Source organism: Schistocerca cancellata, chromosome 3 (genome assembly GCF_023864275.1).
Source record: "Schistocerca cancellata isolate TAMUIC-IGC-003103 chromosome 3, iqSchCanc2.1, whole genome shotgun sequence".
NCBI classification, from domain to species: domain Eukaryota; kingdom Metazoa; phylum Arthropoda; class Insecta; order Orthoptera; family Acrididae; genus Schistocerca; species Schistocerca cancellata.
This window is the reverse complement of record NC_064628.1, coordinates 875,464,379-875,487,753: the sequence shown is the minus strand read 5'-3', so window position 1 is coordinate 875,487,753 and position 23,375 is coordinate 875,464,379.

Genomic DNA, 23,375 nt, shown 5'->3' with positions numbered 1-23,375 from the left:
TTTTACAGTCGTTGTCAATACATATCGGTAAAACCAATAACGGGCTAGATTAATTTGGGCCGCTCTATCGAATAATGAGCATGCGAAATTCCTCTTTAAAAATCATTTTGTTTCTAACGGGAAAGAAACCGACGCTTTCCATCGACACTGGACCCCACATGGGGAACGGGATGAGCAGTATGTATTTCGGCTGACTCTGGCTGCAAATATCTACTGCAACACCAGAGGAAATGTGCCTGAATATTCTTAGGACTGCCTGAATGTATCTACAAATCGCTACGATCAATTCAGTCGTCATTCCTAAAACTTACAATCAAAAAGAAGAATAACACAGTGAAAGAAGTAAAATAGGACTGGAGAAGGTTGTGACTGTCTGACCACTGATTTAAGAACTAATGGACAAACTAATCTGCAAAACACCAAAAATACCGAGGCTGAGTCTGAATGATCCACAAAATATTAATACAGTTCGACACTCGTCTCGTCGTGAACCAAGATTGCGCACCTAAAAGTACTGCTGCCATCTCTCCATTAAAATACCGGGTCATCAAAAGTCAGTATAAATTTGAAATCTGAATAAATCACGGAATAATGTAGGTAGAGAGGTACAAATTGACGCACATGCTTGGAATGGCATGCGGTTTTATTAGAACCAAAAAAATACAAACGTTCAAAAAAACTGTCTGACAGATGGCGCTTCATCCGATCGGAATAGCAATAATTAGCATAACAAAGTAAGACAAAGCAAAGATGATGTTCTTTACAGGAAATGCTCAATATGTCCACCATTATTCCTCAACAATAGCTGTACTCGAGGAATATTGTTGTGAACAGCACTGTAAAGCATGTCCGGGGTTATGGTGAGGCATTGGCGTCGGATGTTGTCTTTCAGCATCCCTAGAGATGTCGGTCGATCACGATACACTTGCAACTTCAGGTAACCCCAAAGCCAATAATCGCACGGACTGAGGTCTGGGGACCTGGGAGGCCAAGCATGACGAAAGTGGCGGCTGAGCACACGATCATGACCAAACGACGAGCGCAAGAGATCTTTCACACGTCTAGCAATACTTTTTTGTTGTTGTTATAAAACCCCATGTCATTCCAAGCATGTGTGTCAATTTTTACCTCTCTATCTACATTATTCCGTGGTTTATTTTCAAATTTATACTGACTTTTTGATCACCCGGTATAAAGCACAGAAATGTGTACGCTCTGTACACTACAAACATATGGGATCTCGCGATGGGGCAAAAATCTATGTGTGAGTTACGTACGGCCTGTTTGGAGACAAGTGAGCAAGATTTGTGACTGTAGGACTACATCCTAGTCCTACACCCTTTGCAGTCCGAGCACTTCGTTCGTAGTATCCTGTGTTTGGTAACGCACGAAAACAAAGCTCTTCGTCACACACTGTACAGTGATCCGAGTTTTACCTCTATTTATGTTGCATTATACAGTAAAGTCTTTTATCATGTAGTTTAGTTTAGTGTGAGCTTTGATGCGTGTGGCGATGCCACGAACTGAGATAGCAGCAGTGTGCATCGGAGATCACCGTGGTCTGTGGTCTACGCATGTTCCGTGTGGGCCAGCAGTTGGCAGCCCTGGCACAGCCTGCTGGCTGCTTACAGTTGGTTACGGCCGCGGCGGCGAATTTGCGACGACAGCGGCAGTGCTGCCACTGCTACGGCAGGCACGGTGATTTCCGGGAGGCGCTACGCTATTGCGGCGCTCCGAGCCGTGTATAGCTCGCTGCGCCCCCAGATTGCCTCAATCTGTCTGCAGCCCTGCCGCACCCTCCACCCCCGCACCCTCACAACCACCCTCTCCCCCTCCCCCTCCGCACCCCCGCAGCACCCCACCCGCGCCGCCTGTTGCTACGTTGTCTCCTCCGCAACACATTACATCGGCGGCGCGGGCTGCAAATATTGCGATAAAAAATCCCTTTCCGGGCCCGCACCTCTAGGCCCCGCCGTAGCGGCAGTTAACCGAACGAATAGCTTTCGATCTGCGCGCTGACTGCCCCCTGTCGCCAGGACAGATTTACGGGCGGCTCGCTAATCCTGGCTAATTGCCGCTGCGGTCTGTTCCCGGTTGATAAATTTTCTGATTAAGCCGATTCACTCGCGGCTTGTTCGGAACTCACGGACGGGGAAAGACATGGGGCTCTGGTCAGGATCATTAGTTGCTGCCATACCGTGGCGACAGGCCGCGTTATGTCACGATCGATTGGCGTTACTCGAACGTAACATCTGCACAAACTTGATCTTCCTCCTGATGCCAGTACCGCTCACGTTTGCTGGTGCAAATACACACTGAAGCGACAAACATCATGGAATAGCGATATGCACATATACAGATGGCAGTAGTATCACGTACACAAGGAGAAAAAGGGCAATGCATCGCCGGAGCTGCTATTTCTTCTCAAGTGATTCATGCGAAACATTTCCAAAGTGATGATGGCCGCACGACGGAAATGAACAGATTTTCAGTGCGGAATGGCAGTTGGAGCTAGAAGCATGAGAAATTCTATTTTGGAAATCGTTAGGGAATTCAGTATTCCAAGAATCCACAATGTCAAGAGTACGCAGAGAATACCAAATTTTAGGCATTACCTCTCACCACGGACAACGCAGTGACCGACAGCCTTCACTTAACGACCGACAGCAACGTCATTTGCGCAGTATTTTCGCTGCTGACAGACAAGCAACATTGCGTGAAATAACTGCAGAAATACATGTGGGTTGTATGACGAACGTATCAGTTAGGACAGTGCGGCGAAATCTGGTGTTGATGGGCTGCGGCAGTAGATGGCCGATGCGAGCGCTTTTGCTAACAGCACGACATCGCCAGCAACGAATCTCCTGCTCACGTGTCCATACCTGTTGGACCTTGTATGACTAGGAAATGGTAGCCTGCTCAGATGAGTCCCAGAATCAGCTGGTAAGCACTTATGGTGGGGTTAGAGTATGACGCAGACCCCACGATGCCAAGCACCCAGGTTGTCAACAAGGTACTCTGCAAGCTGGTGGGGGACCCATAATGGTGTGCGCTGTGGTTACATGGACTGGACTGCGTCCTTGGTTATGTTTGGCTACTTAAAGACCATTTGCAGCCACTCATGGGTCCTTTCAGACAGACGAACGCTCAGGGAGGCGGCGGGCTGTGAGTACATCAGAGCTGGAGGACTGTGTTCCAGGGATGTTGAGACGAGTAAGTAGGCTGTTTAGGTTTTTATGTTGGTAAAGCCACGTACCGCTCTGTATGAAAATAACTGACTATGCTGTGTGCAGTCTGTCGCTGGTTTGCATTGTTGGCATATTCGCTATTGTAGTGTTGGGCAGTTGGATGTGAACAGCGCGTACCGTTGTGCAGTTGGAGGTGAGCCGCCAGCAGTGGTGGATGTGGGGAGAGAGATGAACATTATTAAGGTAAATGCATTGTTTGTTCAAGCGTTTGTTACATTGTCTATCTTTTGAACCTGTTGCTGTGTTTGTCTCTGATTTTGTTTTGTTTGTTGTATTAATTGCAATAATAATGTATTAGTGTCTGGAGTCTCTATGCTTTTCGGCAGTGCATTTGCACCGGCAACATTCACATTTTGACAAGCAGAAAATTTGTCTTGACTTATTTGAGAAAATGGTGATTACCCAAAACCTGAATCTACAGTATTTGAAAGATTGTGTCTGGTCATTTCGGTTTCCTGAGGCTAGCTGTTGTCGACCAATCGATCGATAATGCTTCCCTTTTCACTAATTGTTGCACTGTCTACATCATTATTTGCCGCCCGCTCCATTTTCCTATGCACAATTACCAAATTACTACGTTGAATGTCTGTTAATTCATTACACGGTGGTGCTGATAAGCTATAATCATCACTATCATTTCTCAATTTACTTTGGAGCCTAGTGTTACGTTTTTCACACGCCATAATTATCACGTATTTCACACAATAACAATAAAAGCACAATTTGAAGAGCAAAAACAAGAAAACACATTAGCATAGCACTGAAAATAACATCTCGTTAATTGCAAGCGCAGCTGCGAAATACTTGGTGCAAATCTACATGCATGCTACAACTGTTTTACTGTACAACAATGAAAAACTACAACTACAAAGGAAATTCTCTCTATAATTACGCGCTAGCAATAAACAATAGCTACACTAATTACACAAACCACAAGAAAAAATCAGAAGACTCCAGTGAGCTATCGTCGGCTAACGGTCGACGTATGAAACGTCCCCTTAGAAAAATTAATGAATTACTGTGCTGACAAACCTCTTACGTTATTTTATTTTCAAACAGCTGAGCAAAACTGAACGTACTAAGACATTTCTCTCTTTACTTATTCTGATCAGCACTAAACTGACACACAATATTTTTTTAGCGCAACGCAATCTGACTTTCAATAATCCCTACAAAAGAATGGCCCTGACTAACAATAATTTATACCTTTCATGAATCACTTACCTCACAAAAATCTTCGTTACTCAAAGTACTCCAATACAGCGTGCGCCAATACTGCCAGTTAAATAAAAGATTCTAACTACTGAAGGCACTAACTACTGATAGGCATAGTTAGCAAATGAAAGATTTTGATAGAGAACAAACAATGCATTTACCTTAATAATGTTCAAAAGTCGTCATATATATGGACACACGTCCAGATCGTCCGCTCTCAAAATTCTGCCATCTCTCTCCCCACATCCACCACAGCTGGTGGCTCACCTCCAACTGCGCAACGCTAAGCGCTGTTCACATCCAACTGCCCAACACTACAATAGCAAATATTCCAACAATGCAAACCAGCCACAGACTGCACACAGCAGAGTCAGTGATTTTCACACAGAGCGCTACGTGGTGTTACCAACATAAAATCCTAATCAGCCTACTTACAACAACAGGTAAAGCTCTTTTTGGGTGTTTGTGTGGTCATGGGTCCTTTCAGACAGACGAACGCTCAGGGAGGCGGCGGGCTATGCGTACATCAGAGCTGGAGAACCGTGTTCCAGGGATGTTGAGACGAACCCTAGAACAAACCTCAGGCAAGTGGTCCGCCAACATGGTGTAAGACAAAGTACGTTTATGTGTATCCTGCATGACAACCGTTAACGTCCCTATCACTTGCAACGAGTACTAGGGTTGTCAGTGGCGGATTTTCCTTTACAGGAAGGATTCTGTCGATTGTTTTTGAACCAGACGGTCACAGTTATGGGATTTCTGTCATTAGTTCACCGACGAAGAAACCTTTACCAGAAATGGCATCGTCAGTCTGCACAACAGTCATCTATGAGCTACAGATACGACACGTGGTCAGAGGAACTTTCATTCGTCTACACGATCTACCGTTGCAGCGATGCATTTCAGGACATATTTTCATAGGGTCTTTTTTCCTCCATTTCCTGTCAGGCATCCGTCCCTACGGTTTATCAGTTTTATTAATGTTCATCCTCTATTCCTGCGTTGGAGTCGCGCTGCAGCAACGCCCTCAAACGGAAATTTTTTGATCTTTTTTTTTTTTTTTTTTTTTACACTTTCGCGATATAGGATAAAGAGTGTCACGGATATGATACGTGAGTTGGCAGTCATTAAAAAAATTGTTTATTGCAGCGACATCTTTTCACGAAACTTCAATCACCAGCTTTCTCCTGCTAATTCGAATATATTCCGTCGACGCCCACCTCTTTAGGGAGAAATTGTCGTGATAATAAAATAAGAGAAATCTGAGCTCTTACGGAGATATTTAAGTCTTCGTTTTCACTCGCACTAGGCGAGAATGGAACGGCAGGGAAATAGTGTGAAGTGTTTCGAGGAAACCTCTGCCATGTATATGTAGATGCAGATGTAGTTAGTGAGCTGGTACAGTTTCATTGTGTATCGTAATAACTATTGTACAGTGTTCCGTTGATCCAGACGACCACTGAAATACGTTGCATATCGTTTGTTCGTTTTGTTCAAAATGGTTCAAATGACTCTAAGCACTATGGGACTTAACATCTGAGGTCATCAGTCCCCTAGTCTTAGAACTACGAGTACTTAAACCTAAATAACCTAAGGACATCACACAGAGCCATGCCCGAGGCAGGATTCGAACCTGCGACCGCAGCAGCAGCGCGGTTCCGGACTGAAGCACCTAGAACCTCTCGGCCACAGCGGCCGGCTCGTTTTGTTCAATTTCCCTATTTATGTAGTTGTATGTTAGTTTTACCATACAACGTTATGACATGATATTAATAACTTTCATAGAATGTTGCGAGTTACTGATGACAGCCATTTGGTGAGTTGCGTATGATGGACCATATTCTAAACTGTCAAGAAATTAATACGTATAGTGGATTTGAATAAGTTATTAGACGCTGTACAAGACTGGCTAAATAACATGAAGTTAGTTTCCTAAGAAACTGCACAAAAATAAAAACGAACGAAATTTTTCATTGTATTTTTCAGTTTCAGGTCACGAAAATGCTACGACTGCTTTCGGCTTCTTAGCAACTCATCATTGTAGTATCTGTTAAAACAAAGAACAATTTGGGAGGGGGGGGTTATCAAAGTTTCTATAATTTATGTTACCTGAAACAGAAAACTACGGTAAATGCTGCAGCCGGATATTCTGGCTGGCTAAATGTACAAGAAAGAGCTCGCAATAAGAATGGCACTATACGGAAGAATTTCTTATGAAATAAAAATAATCTGACTACTCTAAAAATATAAATCGAGAAACCAGGAAACATCATGGAGTTTACAAAAAAACTGCATTATACAGGGTGAACCTGAACACAAAAGTCCCATAATCCTCGGAGCCATTTGAACCATTTGTGAGCTGCAGAAAATTGTTATTTAATGCTATCACTAATGTTTTATTGGAACTACCACTGCTTCTAATGAGATGGATACTATTTGGAAAGGCTGTGTGCCTATGATTTAAATTATTTAATATGCATGTGTTTAATCTTTAAATTTTAAAAGGGTCACCAGCTGAAGTTACGTAATTATTATTACTGTTTTTAAAATCTGTTCACTGCAGTGAACTTTGCTACAATGGGCGTTTTCCATGTTTTGATAATATATATGGTAATAGCAAGTTCATTCTTCTGGCGTTGAATTATGTCAAAATATGCGAAAGCACAGCTATGTTTTCTAACTTAGTCTTTAACCTGTGTAGTTGTTACCTAAGCTCTATCAAAGCCATGTCAGTTTTGAAACCATCTTTTTTTTTGAGTTAGTCAGTTTGCAAAACTTGTAATTTGAGCTTGATTTCATGTGGCTTGTTATCGAAATGTTTATCTATTATTCTTGTAGCATTGTGTCATTATAGCTGTATTATGAGTTATGTGACGTCTAATTGTGAAGGAAAACTAAGTTTTCAGCTTCAATATTGAAACCTAATCTTCGTATAATAAATTATTTTTTGTTAAAATGTTGTAAGACGTCGTGGTCTCCTGACCTTCATTGCTTACATATTCCGCCCTCACAATCATATTCCGCACATCAAGACGTTTCATTCAAACCCAAACTCGACAAGATAAAGTCAGTGTTGTATGAATTCATGTAAACGATATGCAAATAACAAGTAAGCGCACCGTGGGTGAAATACTCGAGGCTGGCGTACACACATACATTCCAGACACGACGGTCACAGGAGCTTTTAGTTTGAGAGAGGTAGAGCACACACTGGGAGGCCGGTCCCTTCAGAGGACGACCCAGCCTATGTCGGCCGGTGACCGCCCGTGGAGCGGACAGCGTGGGCCTGAGTGAAAGGGGGGAACGACCCCGTGTTCGGCTTAAAATCAAATTCCGCTACATTGTGCGGGAGCGGCCAGCCTACGCATTCTTTACACATAGCATGCAGTTTCAGAGATTTTCACAGGGAGACAGCAAACGCCAAACGCCAATGCTACAAGTTTCCGGATTGGTCCCTTTAAACGAAACGTCATTCTCCCGTTTTAGAAGAGCAATGCTGATTGGCAGACGATATTTCTGACACCTTGAGCTGCAGGAATAATGGAAGAGACCGAAAGATATTCCCCTTCACGTCTGGTGTGGAGAGGGGCCGTTCCATTGTCGCTCTTGGAGCGAGGAACAGGTCTCTCCTCAGTACTTCACTGGGAGAGCACCTCTGTCGAGAGCAAATCGGAGTGCGACTCTGTACTGAGTCCTTGCGATTAAGCGTTGTTCACTGTGTTGGCCGACACACTTATTGTGCGGTGTGAACAGAGTTATAATTAAACGGTTGCGAGCGAATTTTGAGTGGCATCACAGTGGACTGGTTATCTGACTGGTGCACAACGCCAATAGTTAGACTAGGGGCGAATAGGAATCCTTGACTTCATCAAGGCAGAGGGAGAGTTTGATTGGCGAAGTTCAATCGAGATAGAACGAGAGTTATCTTACTTGTCAGCAGCGAGCGACGCAGACAGCAGTCATCGCAGCTTACGGTATTGTGCGCTACAGCTATTGCGAGCCCCATATTTCCTCCACGACAGTACACTTCACTGCATTTCACATGCGACAGCCTCGACCGTACCTAGCAACATTCTAAAGGATAATTATTCAAGTTGAGTAGGCGCGCCTCTCAGCCATTCTGCCAAGTCAACAACCATCTTAAACTTTGTATAGAAATTTCATTAGCGAATCCTATCCTTGGGAGGTACTTCACATTCCGAAAAGAACCAGGATATAACATGTTCAATTCATAACCAAAAGTGCCATTGTGATTTCTCAGAATTTTTGCAAAATAAATAATAACTTTCGTTAGTTTCATGTTTTTCTTACACTAACTAGCACTACTCCAGTACCCAAGTATTACATAAGAAATTTTGTGAATTTTTGTGTCATTTCCTTACAGTGGACGACTCCAAAAGATATTTATTGCTGAAAGTTTTTCAGACATTTCTCGTTAGAACGTTGGGAGCGTCTGTCTGACTTCTGTAGTAGTGTGGGGGTGGAAATTGCATCTTGCAGGAGCCACAGGGTAAAGGGTACCTCTCAGATTAATCCATTGCGCAGAGTAACAGAATAAAAGATCAACCCCACACACCTCAGAATGTGTAAAATAATTTCATTTCCTTAACGCTCCTACCATTGCACTGGTGATGTAATGTGTCGGATGTTAGTGGAACAGGGAGGTTGGGGTTTCAGAGTGAAGTTAATATGGGGACAGGCTAGTAGGGAGTAACGACATTTGGCATAGGTGTTATTGGAATGATGGCTGGAGCATTTTTATGAGGAGCAAAGAATAGGATCCAATGAAAAGGGATGAGGGAGCCCAGATGTTGAGAAAGATAGACAGTGGGTTAGGCCTGGCAGAAGGGGCAAATGATAGGGTGGATTTTCTTGTCTGAAAGAGGCTGTCTGCTACAACTGCATAGGGGAAGGATAGTGAGAGAATTCAGTTGTATCTTCGGTGAGAGGTGTTTGTATAGGTTCTGGAGCAAACTAGATTGGAACTGCATATTAAATGGGAAAGATTGAGGCAATTTGAGTCGTTTCCAGGATGTGTTGGATATGGCTAAACGAATGTGCAAAGCAAGACAGACTGCGTGACGTTCAAAGATTAAGAGTCGATTAGAGCACTTTGTTGGAGGGATATCACGGCTGCTTTGGTGTAGCAGAGAATGGGATGGACTGAGGCTTTTCAGGTACGCAGAACCGTGGCGGGATGCATTCCCCACATTGTATCGATTAGCGCTTTCAGTAGTTTCTAACAATCGTTAGCTTTTTATTGGAAGGTTAATATTTCGGTCTCTATATTAGTTTACGGTCAAGGATCAGTCTGCAGTATTTCAGTGTTTTAATTAATTGGGCAGGACAAATTATTTGCGAAGAATACCGTCTAGATGGCTTTCTGTATTTCTTTATTTATTACGTCGCTTCGGCTAGTGCCATCATCAGCTCAAAACTTAGAACTTGCGAAAGAAGGTTTAGTGCCGGTATACAAAACCTATGCCTCACACGAGCGTCATGCGTCAATCATTTGACACCCCAATTAACCTTAGGTTGTACATATTGGCACTGAACCTAGTTCTGAGTTGATAATGGCAGTTGCCACAAAGGTGAAATAAATAAACAAATGTATTAAGCGATCTATGTTCATTAGTGTGTGAAATCTTATGGGACTTAACTGTTAAGGTCATCAGTCCCTAAGCTCACACACTACTTAACCTAAATTATTCTAAGGACAGTCCGCAGCTCGTGGTCGTGCGGTAGCGTTCTCGCTTCCCACGCCCGGGTTCCCGGGTTCGATTCCCGGCGGGGTCGGGGATTTTCTCTGCCTCGTGATGACTGGGTGTTGTGTGATGTCCTTAGGTTAGTTAGGTTTAAGTAGTTCTAAGTTCTAGGGGACTGATGACCATAGATGTTAAGTCCCATAGTGCGCAGCGCCATTTGAACCATTCTAAGGACAAACACACACATCCATGCCCGAGGGAGGACTCGAACCTCCGCCGGGACCAGCCGCACAGTCCATGACTGCAGTGCCTTAGACCGCTTGGCTAAAGTGATCTATACGCTCACTGACTGTCGAATCTCTGGAACAGTTCTGAAGCGAATGCCACGAAGTGGTTCCTTCGTCTTCGGAATCAAATCGGTCACAAGGACTTAAGTCCGGGGAGTATGGTGGACGGTTCAGTACTTCCCAGTCCCATCGACCGAACAGATCAGCCACAGCTTGCCCTGTATGTGCCCACGCATTGTAGTACAATATGATGGGTGGGTTGCGCAGAAAGCGTCGCCGCTTCTTTCGCAAAGCTGGTCGAAGGTGATACTCCAAAAACGAACAGTAATACTGTGAATTGACGGTCTGCCGTGGAGGAACGTAATGCGTTAGGATAACACCATCATAGTCGTACACAAGAATCACCATAACTTTAATGATAATTAAATCAAGGCCCTAAGCTACCGACGGGCGTTTATACACATCAACGGGGAGAGTCGAAAATGTGTGCCCCGACCGGGACTCGAACCCGGGATCTCCTGCTTAAATGGCAAACGCTCTATCCATCTGAGACACCGAGGGCACAGAAGATAGCGTGACTGCGCGGTATTATCCCTTGCACGCTCCCCGTGAGACCCACATTCCCAACTTAATGACCACACACTCATTCGCAGTGCCCCTGCCCAGTACATTCGTTACTCACGGCAGACAATCTTACAGAGTCCCGTAAGAGTTCGGGCAATACGTGTGCATCCGCACAGTAGAATGTCAATGGCCCGGATAGCCTTAACTCTATGAAGATGGTATCTGTTCTTCCGGACATGCCCGAAAGAACAGATACTATCGGTGACCATGCAGTGCTCTAGAATGAAATGATAAAATATATCAGGAGACATGCCCGAAAGAACAGATACCATACTTATGGCTAACCAGCCATTGACCTCCTTCTTCTGTGTGGATGCACACGTGTTGCCCGAACTCTTACGGAACTTGGTAAGATTGTCTGCCGTGAGTAATGAGTACAATGGCAAGGGCACTATGAATGTAGTGTGTGGACATTAAGTTGGGAATGTGGGTCTCACGGGGAGCGTGCAAGGCATAAGTCCCCGCAGTCGCGCTGTCCTCTGTGCCCTCGGTGTCTCAGATGGATGCCGGCACGGTAGCTCAGCGTGTTCGGTCAGAGGGCTGCTCGCCCTCTGTAATGAAAAACTGAGTAAAGGAATCAACGATCAACTTGAACGGATGTCTTGTGACGTCCGCCCTGACCAAACGCAACGAACAATACCGAAGAAAAATGAAAAAAAAGGATGGATAGAGCGTCTGCCATGTAAGCAGGGGATCCCAGGTTCGAGTGGCACACATTTTCAACTGTCCCCATTGATGTATATCAACGCCTGTCAGCAGCGTAAGTTCTTGATTTAATTATCATTTCATTCTAGAGAGGTGCATGGTCACCGATGGTATCCGTTCTTTCGTATACCATAACTTTAGACCGCTCCATTCGCACCATCAACAGAATAGGCTCTGATAACGGTATACTACGGCTTCCACATCGCTGGCAACGGGTTCTACACAACGCTGGTGACTATTTTGAAGAGCAGTAACAGGTGCAAACATGTAGCTCTTTTGTATCGGTTCTGAATAAATAGTTGCGCCTGCTTAAGTTCCAACACTCGTAGTAGTTCTAAACGGCCAGGAAAAAGTTATGGGGACATAAGATTCGATTGGTGCATCCTATAGTTGATTACTGTCTCCATTTTGGTTTCATTTTAAGGAAGAGGAGGCGAATGATTGAGTTTAGGGTATGGCAGTGCTGAGAAGCTGGAAGATATCGACAGATGGGGTGGCTAGGGTATGCCAACAGGGTATGGGATGTCTGTGTTAAGAGAGGACATAGACAGAACATGTGGTGTGCGTACTGTAAGACCTTCGGTACACACACCACCAGATTATTTGACTTGTCGCTCTAACGAAGTAGGCGAGTGTCAGCAATATGTCTCGTGGTCTTATTGTGGCGTGTTTATCTTCTGCCGTTAGGTCAGACGATAGAAATGACACTTGCATGCTTAGAGTAGCAGATTGACGGTGAACAACTTTAAACAGAACTTGATTAATTTTCACACACATTTATTAAAATAATAACAAGCATAAAAATTACTTAACTTGGTTCTGGATGCTATTTGTGGTGTCACCACCAGTCACCACACTTGCTAGGTGGTAGCTTTAAATCGGCCGCGGTCCATTAGTACATGTCGGACCCGCGTGTCGCCACTGTCAGTACTTGCAGACCTAGCGCCACCACATGGCAGGTCTAGAGAGGCGGACTAGCACTCGCCCCAGTTGTACGACGACTTTACTAGCGACTACACTGACGAAGCATCGCTCATTAGCCGAGCAGATAGTTAGAATAGCCTTCAGCTAAGTCCATGGCTACGACCTAGCAAGGCGCCATTAGCCTTACAAAGCAATTGATAATTATCGTCTAAAGCATGTCTCAACAAGAACGATGTATACCAAAAGAATGGATTAAAGTTAAGTATTCCCAAAGCAACGTACTTTTCTTTATAGCATTCATTGAGCGTCCTGTTTCAGACTTCACGATATTCTGGGTGAGCTTATAGCGTGCATATCGGCCCCCTCAAAATAACACTGTGTCGGCACTTCTGTCGACACATCACTATTTACATTGGACAATCTGAAGTTCCTTTGGTATTGGTAAGTTAATCTTATTCTCACATATATCTCTGATATTTGACAAAAGTGTGTATAGATTAATCTTCATGGCTATGTACAGGAATATGGTAATCTTATTAGGTGTGGACTGAAACTTGACTATAGACTGGTACAGACTGGTGCAGACAAATGCAGACTGACTATTCGGAGGTCTGTACACTTGTTATACTACCTCGAGCGTTCATGTATCACTGCGCGAGTGTGATCCGCGAGGAGAAAAGGTTGCGCGAGTGTGATCCGCGAGGAGAAAAGGTTCTACGTTAGCAGCAATCTCATTGGCTACGTTACATATTAATACGCGGATCGGCGGAAGCAGAATATGGTCCGTCTCTATGGCAGCGCCATCTCGTAGTGCAGAGGCGGACGTGCGCTTCGCCTGCGCTGTTGTGCTTAGCGGGGCGCGCTCTAGTGGGAAAGTTGTGTACGTGCTGACTACGCGGAACTATGTACACAACAGAACATGTGTTAGGATGGAAGGTAAGGGAATCTTAGTTTTGGTGACAAAGAATGGGTGATTGATTAGGAACAATGTATAAGGCAGCCGTAATTAATTGGTAAAGGACAGATGTGAATGTTCGAAGAGGAGACGTGAAAGCCACGTACAGCACTAAGCTTTTTTGAGGTCAAGAAATACAAAATTCAACTGTTTTAGGTTGCTGACTGGCGGGATGAGATGAGGAGTACAAATGCAGATGTAGACGTTGTCGTCTACATCGCCAGTTTTGCAGCCACAGGAGAAACAGAGGAGAGAGTGACCTCGCCCTGCAGCCGCTCGACCAGAACCGCAGACCTCGGCTGTAACCGCATTGGCAGCAACGAGCCGCCTGGTCTCCCCGCCCCCCCCCCCCCCGCCCTCCACCCCCTGCGCCACCTTATTGTGTTTGCTTCTTTTCTCGCGACATGGCACGGCACGGCCCGCGCTGCCAGCGCCCCAGGCGGCCAGGAGACGAACTCTGCGAGCTTCCGCCGCCGCAAACGAAGTTCGCCGCCGCAATTCCGCAGAGGGCCGGCGCGCCTCTGTTTCCCATTGTGTCCAGGAAACCCGCTGTGTGTCTGCGTGTCGCGTGCGGCTGACAGCTTTGCCAGGCGGCAGCGGGACTCCGCCAACACGTGAAACTCACTGTTCCACACGTTTACGGATCTCGATCGGCCTAAATCGCACGTTTCGTATCTATTCTAGAAGCAGACGTACAGTTCACGAAACACGCAAAGGCTAGACATATTTATGTACAAATGTGACATAGCTGCGTTATTAGATGATGCGAAGAACATACGACAGCAATACAGCAGCTTAGGTAGCGCCGTAAAGTGGCGCAGGAGCTCTGCGCCGATAGTGTAAACTTTGAGCACGTTCCACCATTGCTTTATTAGATTGTTAAAATCAACAGATCACATGTTGCTAGAAATTATATATGCTGACGTGTTTAGGGTGCAACCAATCATCACAACATCTACCAAATGGAACATAGACGTTGTGAAAATTCAAGCACAACTTATACATGACAAGAATCAGGATATATATAAACTTTTGCAATTAACTTGGTTTTTAGTTTTCCTTTTCGATGTTTACTCTTATTTTCTTTACATTTTTGTAATACTACTTTTATTAATTTGCCTGCTTATGTTTTACGTGCGCTTTTAACGCCACTGCAACCACTCATCTATGCCGCCTGGAGGAATCTAGTATTTTTGCAACAGCAGACCGCCACCAGTCGAGAATCGATGTGATGAATGTGTTAAAGCATTTTATATGGTATGCAGAACTAACTGTAAACGTTTTTAAATATTTTCGCTTTTAATTTCATATATACGTTGTGCTTGCACTTTCATGGCAATTATACTTCACTTGACAAATATTGTGATGACAGACTACGTTCGAAACGTTTGTCAGCAAATACACACATCAAAACAAGTTTTGTATCACCTTGCTTCCAAGAGTTCAGGAACATGTACAGAAAAATTGGAAAACATAAACATCATTTCTGCCTTTTTTACTGCTCATGAAAACCACACATTGCGTGTTGCACCACCATACAGCGAGACCTTCAGAGGTGGTGGTCCAGAGTGCTGTATCCACCGCTACCTCTAATACCCAGTAGCACGTCCTCTTGCACTGATGCGTGCCTGTATTGGTTGCGGCATACTATCCACAAGTTCATCAAGGCACTGTTGGTCTAGATTGTACCACACCTCAACGTCGATTTGACGTAGATCCCTCAGAGTGGTTGGTGGGTCACGTCGTCTATAAACGGCCCTTTTCAATCTATTCCAGACATTTTCGGTAGGGTTCATATCTGGACAACGTGCTGGCTACTCTAGTCGAGCGATGTCGTTATCCTGAAGGTTCAAATGGCTCTGAGCACTATGGGACTTAACATCTGAGGTCATCAGTCCCCTAGAACTTAGAACTACTTAAACCTAACCTAAGGACATCACACACATCCATGCCCGAGGCAGGATTCGAAACTGCGACCGTAGCAGTTACGCGTTTATCCTGAAGGAAGTCATTCACTAGATGTGCACGATGGGGACGCGAATTGTCATCCAAGAAGACAAATGCCTCGCCAATATGCTGCCGATATGGTTGCACTATCGGTCGGAGGATGGCATTCGCATATCAGACAGCTATTATGGTACCTTCCAGCAGCATACGTCTGCCCCACATAATGCCACCCCAAAACATCAGGGAACCTCCACCTTGCTGCACTCATTGGACAGTGTATCTAAGGCATTCAGCCCGACTGGGTTGCCTCCAAACACGTCTCCGATGATTGTATGGTTGAATGCATATGCAACACTCATCGGTGAAGAGAACCTGATGACAATCCTGAGCAGTCCATACGGCATGTTGTTGGGCCCATCTGTACCGCGCTGCATAGTGTCGTGGTTGCAAAGATGGACCTCGCCATGGACGCTGGGAGTGAAGTTGCGCATCATGCAGCCTACTGCGGACGGTTTGAGTCGTAACACGATGTCCTGTGGCTGCATGAAAACCATTTTCAACATGGTGGCGTTGCTGTCAGGGTTCCTCCGAGCTATAATCCGTAGGTAGCGGTCATCCACTGCAGTACGAGGTCCATTCAAGTTCTAAGGCCTCCGATTTTTTTTCTCCGGACTGGAAAGAGATAGAAACATGCGCATTGTTTTAAAATGAGGCCGTGTTCATTGTCAATACGTCCCAGAGATGGCAGCACCGTACGGCAGATGGAATTTTACAGCCAGCGGCGAGAATGAGAACTGTTTTAAATACTTAAAATGGCGACGTTTTCCTTACTTGAACAGCGTGCAATCATTCGTTTTCTGAATTTGCGTGGTGTGAAACCAATTGAAATTCATCACAGTTGAAAGAGACATGATGGAGTTATGGATGTGTCGAAAGTGTGTTCGTGGGTGCGACAGTTTAATGAAGGTCTGACGACATGATCGAGAAAGTGGAGAGAATTGTTTTGGGGGATCGCCGAATAACTGTTGAACAGATCGCCTCCAGAGTTGGCATTTCTGTGGGTTCTGTGCACACAATCCTGCATGACGACCTGAAAATGCGAAAAGTGTCATCCAGGTGGGTGCCACGAATGCTGACGGACGACCTCATGGCTGCCCGTGTGGCATGTTGCCAAGCAATGTTGACGCGCAATGACAGCATGAATGGGACTTTCTTTTCATCGGTTGTGACAATGGATGAGACGTGGATGCCATTTTTCATTCCAGAAACAAAGCGCCAGTCAGCTCAATGGAAGCATACAGATTCACCGGCACCAAAAAAATTTCGGGTAACCGCCAGTGCTGAAAAAATGATGGTGTCCATGTTCTGGGACAGTGAGGGCGTAATCCTTACCCATTGCGTTCCAAAGGGCACTACGGTAACAGGTGCATCATACGAAAATGTTTTGAAGAACAAATTCCTTCCTGCACTGCAACAAAAACGTCCGGGAAGGGCTGCGCGTGTACTGTTTCACCAAGACAATGCACCCGCACATCGAGCTAACGTTACGCAACAGTTTCTTCGTGATAACAACTTTGAAGTGATTCCTCATGCTCCCTACTCACCTGACCTGGCTCCTAGTGACTTTTGGCTTTTTACAACAATGAAAGACACTCTACGTGGCCGCACATTCACCAGCCGTGCTGCTATTGCCTCAGCTATTTTCCAGTGGTCAAAACAGACTCCTAAAGAAGCGTTCGCCGCTGCCATGGAATCATGGCGTCAGCGTTGTGAAAAATGTGTACGTCTGCAGGGCGATTACGTCGAGAAGTAACGCCAGTTTCATCGATTTCGGGTGAGTAATTAATTAGAAAACAAAATCGGAGGCCTTAGAACTTGAATGCACCTCGTAGTAGCCCTTCGGCGGCTTGAGCGAGGCATGTCATCACCAGTTCCTGTTTCTCTGTATCTCTTCAATGTCCGAACAACATCGCTTTGTTTCACTCCAAGACACCTGGACACTTCCCTTGTTGAGAGCCCTTCTTGGCACAAAGAAACAACGCGGATGCGATCAAACCGCGGTATTGACCGTCTAGGCGTGGTTGGACTACAGACAACACGAGCCGTGTACCTCCTGGAACTGATCGGCTGTCTGACCCCTTCCGTCTAATAGGCGCTGCTCATGCATGGTTGTTTACATCTTTGGGCGGGTTTAGTGACATCTCTGAACAGTCAAAGGGACTGTGTCTGTGATACAATATCCACAGTCAATGCCTGTCTTTAGGAGTTCTGGGAACTGGCTTCATGCAAAAATTTTTATGATGTGTGTACAATTTTTAACGAGATCTGTTCGTTTCAGCGACCTTTTAAAGCAGAGATATAAGACGTGCTCTGATTAGTACACAAGGTCGATTTGGAAATCGTAGTTTCTACGGACACTAGTCGTCCACTAAAAGCAACTTGTGGTGATACATCCATTTCTTCAAATGTGTTAGAGCTGTGGAGCACGTTTTACTAAAAAAAAAAGGTTTGTTTTGTGTGTAGTAATATTAGAGTAAGGTGAAAATTTCTTAAGATAAACTGTATTTCTTTAGTCTAAAATAGCATTTATTTTTTTATTTAATCGCTTTCTAGACGAGTGCACTATGCACAACATTTTTCCAGTGACAATGTAAAAAATTATCCATTCAAAAATTTATTACAGAAGACGGTGGAAGCCAACACTTACTGATGTTCCAAGAGTTTGTGATTTTGTGGGTGTGAGCATTTGCACTGTAGCAGTGACCTTTTTTTTTAAGTTCAGGCTTCCTACAACTTTTGGCGTCTAGTTGCTGTAAAATAGTGTCCGCCAGATTTTCCTATGTGGAGAAGAATTAGTTTTACGGCTATTATAATCAAATGAAGATTAATATTTTCACGTGTGATCAACGGCGAGTTAACTATAGTCGGAGCACAATGTTGAAACGGAAACTGACAGCGAAGGAAGTCAGTGGTCTTTTTTGAAGCAACCACCCCGGCATTTGTTTTAAGCGATTTAGGGAAACAACGAGAAACCTAAATCTAGGTGGCCGGATGGGTATTTGAAGCAGTGTCTTAGCTTGGCTGTTCCTTGTTCCGTCATGAAATTGACGTCGCCCGCCTTACGTGGTGCTAGACCACCGGTTTCGACTCATTTTGTTGCTTTTGAGAACTGGAAATATACTCCTAAATATCACAAATAACTCACTTTTCCAGTCGTGCAACTTCAGAAAAAGAAAGAGACCCCAACAGAGCCTGCAATCAACGGGTTGTTAACTAAGCTACGTCTCAGAATCAGTTACTCTTGAGTCCTTCCTAGCTGAAAAGAAGTTAAAAAACGTGGTATTACGTACCCATCCAATAGTTCGGTTCATTCATAATGCCCAAAAATGGATCCATGACAGCGAACATCCGGCACTGAAATTACCGAAAATCACTTGTCACGCGATAACTTAAGCTTACAGCACACACATAAAACGGCGTTATTGATCCGTGAGGCAACACTCCATGTAAAGATAATATGATTTTCTGATGTTCTAATGTCCACACAATTGATAAGTTGGATAGTGCTCTTTTCTGAAAATTATTAATAATACAATGACATGGCAGGCCAGAAAGCAAATTCTATTCAACACAATTGTCTCAAAAACATTTTTTGTTAGTTCCACATATCTCAAACGTCTACCAACGCACAAATCTGATACGCTCCACTGCCATCCCCACTATTGTTCTACACCTGTGTCGCCTTGTCCCACGTCTATGATACAAGCATGCGCGCTAAAATCAAACTTCAGCTCTATTAAAATTGCTCACACTAGGCTCCGATCCAACCTTGTTACCACATACTATTGTTTTATTGATGATCCTTGCATAGAGGCTCCCGAATACAGTATCAACCTACATTTTATAATAAAATTTAGGTATTTTCAAACCCGTTTCACAGTAACTTGGGAATTCAAGCATGAATACACACAAATTTCTATGATGAGAGTATTATTCTATAAAATTCACAATGTCAACATCTACATCAAATTCAAAAATATATTACTTATCATACTTTCATGGATTAATGGTGGAAAACTGAGCAATTCAAGTAACTTCCGAATGATTAACGATATTTAAAACCGGTTTCACGGATGTATTTGCGCAAAAACGTTCACATCCTATGAAAATCTGATTTTTTGTATCTTTTATTGTGAATATCACAAAAAACGTTTATCAAGAATGTAAGACAAGAAAAGTTTACATCTGACTTTGCAAAATAACGTGTGTTGCATACATTACATACATAATCTGCTCACTGGTATCAAGACAATATGTGCAAATATAAAGTTTTGTGAATGAGGATTGTATCACCTCCCGGCTCTATTCGCGGCTACAAGTTCGCTCCATTTCTTTTTTATTACTATTATTGTGCCATACCATTTTAGGTGGTGACGGCGGCTGTTTAGAATTGAGGAATTTTATTCTGTTGTAGCAGTTTTAGTATTGAAGAATTTTATTCTGTTGTAGCACAGTTTATTTTCATTTGTGGAAATTCTCTGGCAAATACTTTTTTTCATATCTTACTTTATGTTTCTTTGCCTCGTGAACTTCCAGATATTGGTGCTTACAGCTGCGGAAAACCACAAGTGGAAACCTCATCTGAGATGCGTATTGCTTATTTTACTTATTACCGTTGCCTTGAAGTACTTTACTATCTTCTCTTTTGGGGGCAGTCAATTACCAGTCTCTACATCGTCTATTCCGAAGACGTAAATTTGCGTCGTCTGCTGTTACTGTCGATTCTGCTTTCACTGTTCTAGATCTAATTTCATTGTAGTATCTTATGGTTTGAAGGGGAGAAAAATTTGTACACTCTCGCTGCACTGTTTTTGGGTTTTGTTCACTTGGTCAATGTTTTCTCAATTATTTTTTTTTTTATCGTGTAGCCTATGAAGTTTCGGTGTTACAACCACGAGGCGCGACGAAATATCGCGCAATTGCTTGGAGACGTTGAAGATTTGTACCTACCCCAAATTCTCTACTGCATGCGATTCAACAGTTCTCTTCGTTTTGTGTTGTTAAATTTCTGTCAGTCGTATAATACCATTTCAACTTCTTCTCCGAATCTGTAATCTGAGTCTGCTGCGAAATAAATGTCTTTCAAGGAAATAAAAAAATGTTTGTATAGCCAGTTACGCTGCTATGGGTATTATTTTTTCTTATTTGAACTACAGGCCTATTTTAGATATACAGCCATCATCAGGTTATCCATAGTAGATGAGTTTATAAATTTTGGTACATTTGTTTTATGACATATGAGTTTCTTATGGATACTATGATTTTACATACAATTTCAACAACATGACAACAATCCATCCACCTTTTCCTACCACATTAAAATGAATAACACTCACAACAGACCGATTGGGAAATGTTATCAATATTTTACACGTAACATCAAAAGGGCCGATAGTGAATATGTTGGAGGAAATTGAGATATGCAGTATTTACACACAAGAAATTATCCACATTTGACACTCAACAAATAAATTGAATTAAAATATAAACACTTCAGCGAAACGTTTGTTGACGTTACCCACCAAGATACTGGATAAATCATGATACAACCAGAGACAAAATTTTATTAACACAACACGACAGATTTTTACTCAGTATAACCCAATAGCATCGCTGATAGATTTGTCTACAAGCCGATATAACCAAACAGTATCCCTGATCATCTAACATAATTGCTGTCACTAAATTGCAACTTGAAATTAGGTTTCTTTCTGACCTATCTTAATGAAGTGTCAGAACATACCAGAACACACGACTGAATAGTACGAAAATAACAACAAAAGAATACAGTCAGTAAACAAACAGACAGCAACAGAATATACGATATTGCATGGAAGTCAGGAAAACGAGCGTAAAATCATATTATACATAAGTAAATCACATGTCCTACAACAAATGTACAAAAAAATTATAAATGTTCTGTTTCAGATAATCTGATTGCAGCTGTACAGCTAAAGTACGTCTTTAGTTCAAATAAAAAACAAAGCCATAGCAGCATAACTCATTATACAAAATTTATTTTTTGGCCGAAATAATATCGTTTTTTCGACCGTTGCGTGGCGAGTCGTTGACAACGATGAGATTGCCACAGTTCGCTAAAAATAAACAGCGTTCTGATCCACTGATTGTCATTGTCTCTCGTTGTTTGTCCATTTGTGGAAGCCAGATGTATACTAAAGTTGTATGTCTCTTATTTGCTTACAGTCATGTTGAATCGTGACAACGACACTATATAGTAAACTTCAATACTGTGTACTTGTGTGCTAGATTCGACCATTCTCATCTGGTAGACTAAATGAAAGTATATCTACATCAATACCGCGCAAACCAGTGTGAAATGTGTGGCAGAGAGTACCTCCTATACGTACATGTATTAATGTTTCTTTCCATTCCAGTTGTGTATGAAACGAGAGAAGAATGACTGCTTAAATATAGCTGTGCTTGCTGTAGTTGGTTTAATCTTGTGTTAACTGTCCCGATGGGAACGATAGATAAAGGGTTGTAGAATAATACTAGATTCCTCACTTAATGCTTGCTCTTGAAAATTTGTAAATAGTCCCGTGTACCTAGAACATATTAAAGTTCAAGTAATTTCACTCGTTAATTTCGAAAACCTCGCTTCCTACATCCCACTGTGATCAAGTTCTTCTTCTTTTACACAATCCAGGCAGTCATATGCTTTTCTCAAATTAGAGAGAATACCCACTTTCTTCGGCTTATCGTTTGAACTTGTTAGTGACTCACACACAAAAGAATGATTAGCGCTTTCTATGGATATCACATTCCTGAAGCCAAACTGCTAGTCTGACAGAAAATTGTGTTTGCGGAGATGTGCCTGTTTCTTTATTGTCGTTGAGTAGATTTTCCCCAAGTTTCTTCGCGTGGATATACATCTCTAGTTCTCCAGACAGAGCTGTATTGCGTCCTTTGTTCAGTATATATAATATCTTAAGGTTGCTTTTTACTCTGTCAAACGGATGTCTTGTATCTTTTACGTGGGAAGTTACTGCATGATGTGTGTGGTGTGTTGCTGCCCATTCATATAATAAATATAAGTATATAATAATTTAATGTAATATTGTGATATAGAGTAAAGAATAACAAGCCCCAGGTATCGCACCGCTCTTTCATCTTTGTATCCACTGTAATCAAGGATATCTTTAACATCTACAACAGGTTTGAAGTGACAGCGTAAACATATTGCACAACAGTGGTGACATACAACCAGTAGCAGGAGGCATACTTTTTATGACTCTCCTGCCCCTGTAAGACAGATTTCCTGCCATAAATTTACGTTTGTTGAATTTAAAAGTGCCTTTCCTCCAAAAAAAAAATTGTCATCAAGTCGACTTCCCTTGGTCTGCAATTGTGAAAAGATGCCTGCGCTCTTCACTAACAGTTCTCCACCTGAAGGTGATGGTTGAAGCAACACCGAAAAGCACAGTGGCAAAAAATGTAAGTGCCTGACGCACTACGTAAGTAGGCTGTTTAGGTTTTTATGTTGGTAACGTCACCTAGCGCTCTGTATCAAAATCACTGACTGTGCTGTGTGCAGTCTGTGGCTGGTTTGAATTGTTGGAATTAGCTATTGTAGTGTTGGGCAGTTGGATGTGAACAGCGCGTAGCGTTGCGCAGTTGGAGGTGAGCCGCCAGCAGTGGTGGATGTGGGGAGAGAAACGGCAGAGTTTTGAGAGCAGATGATCTG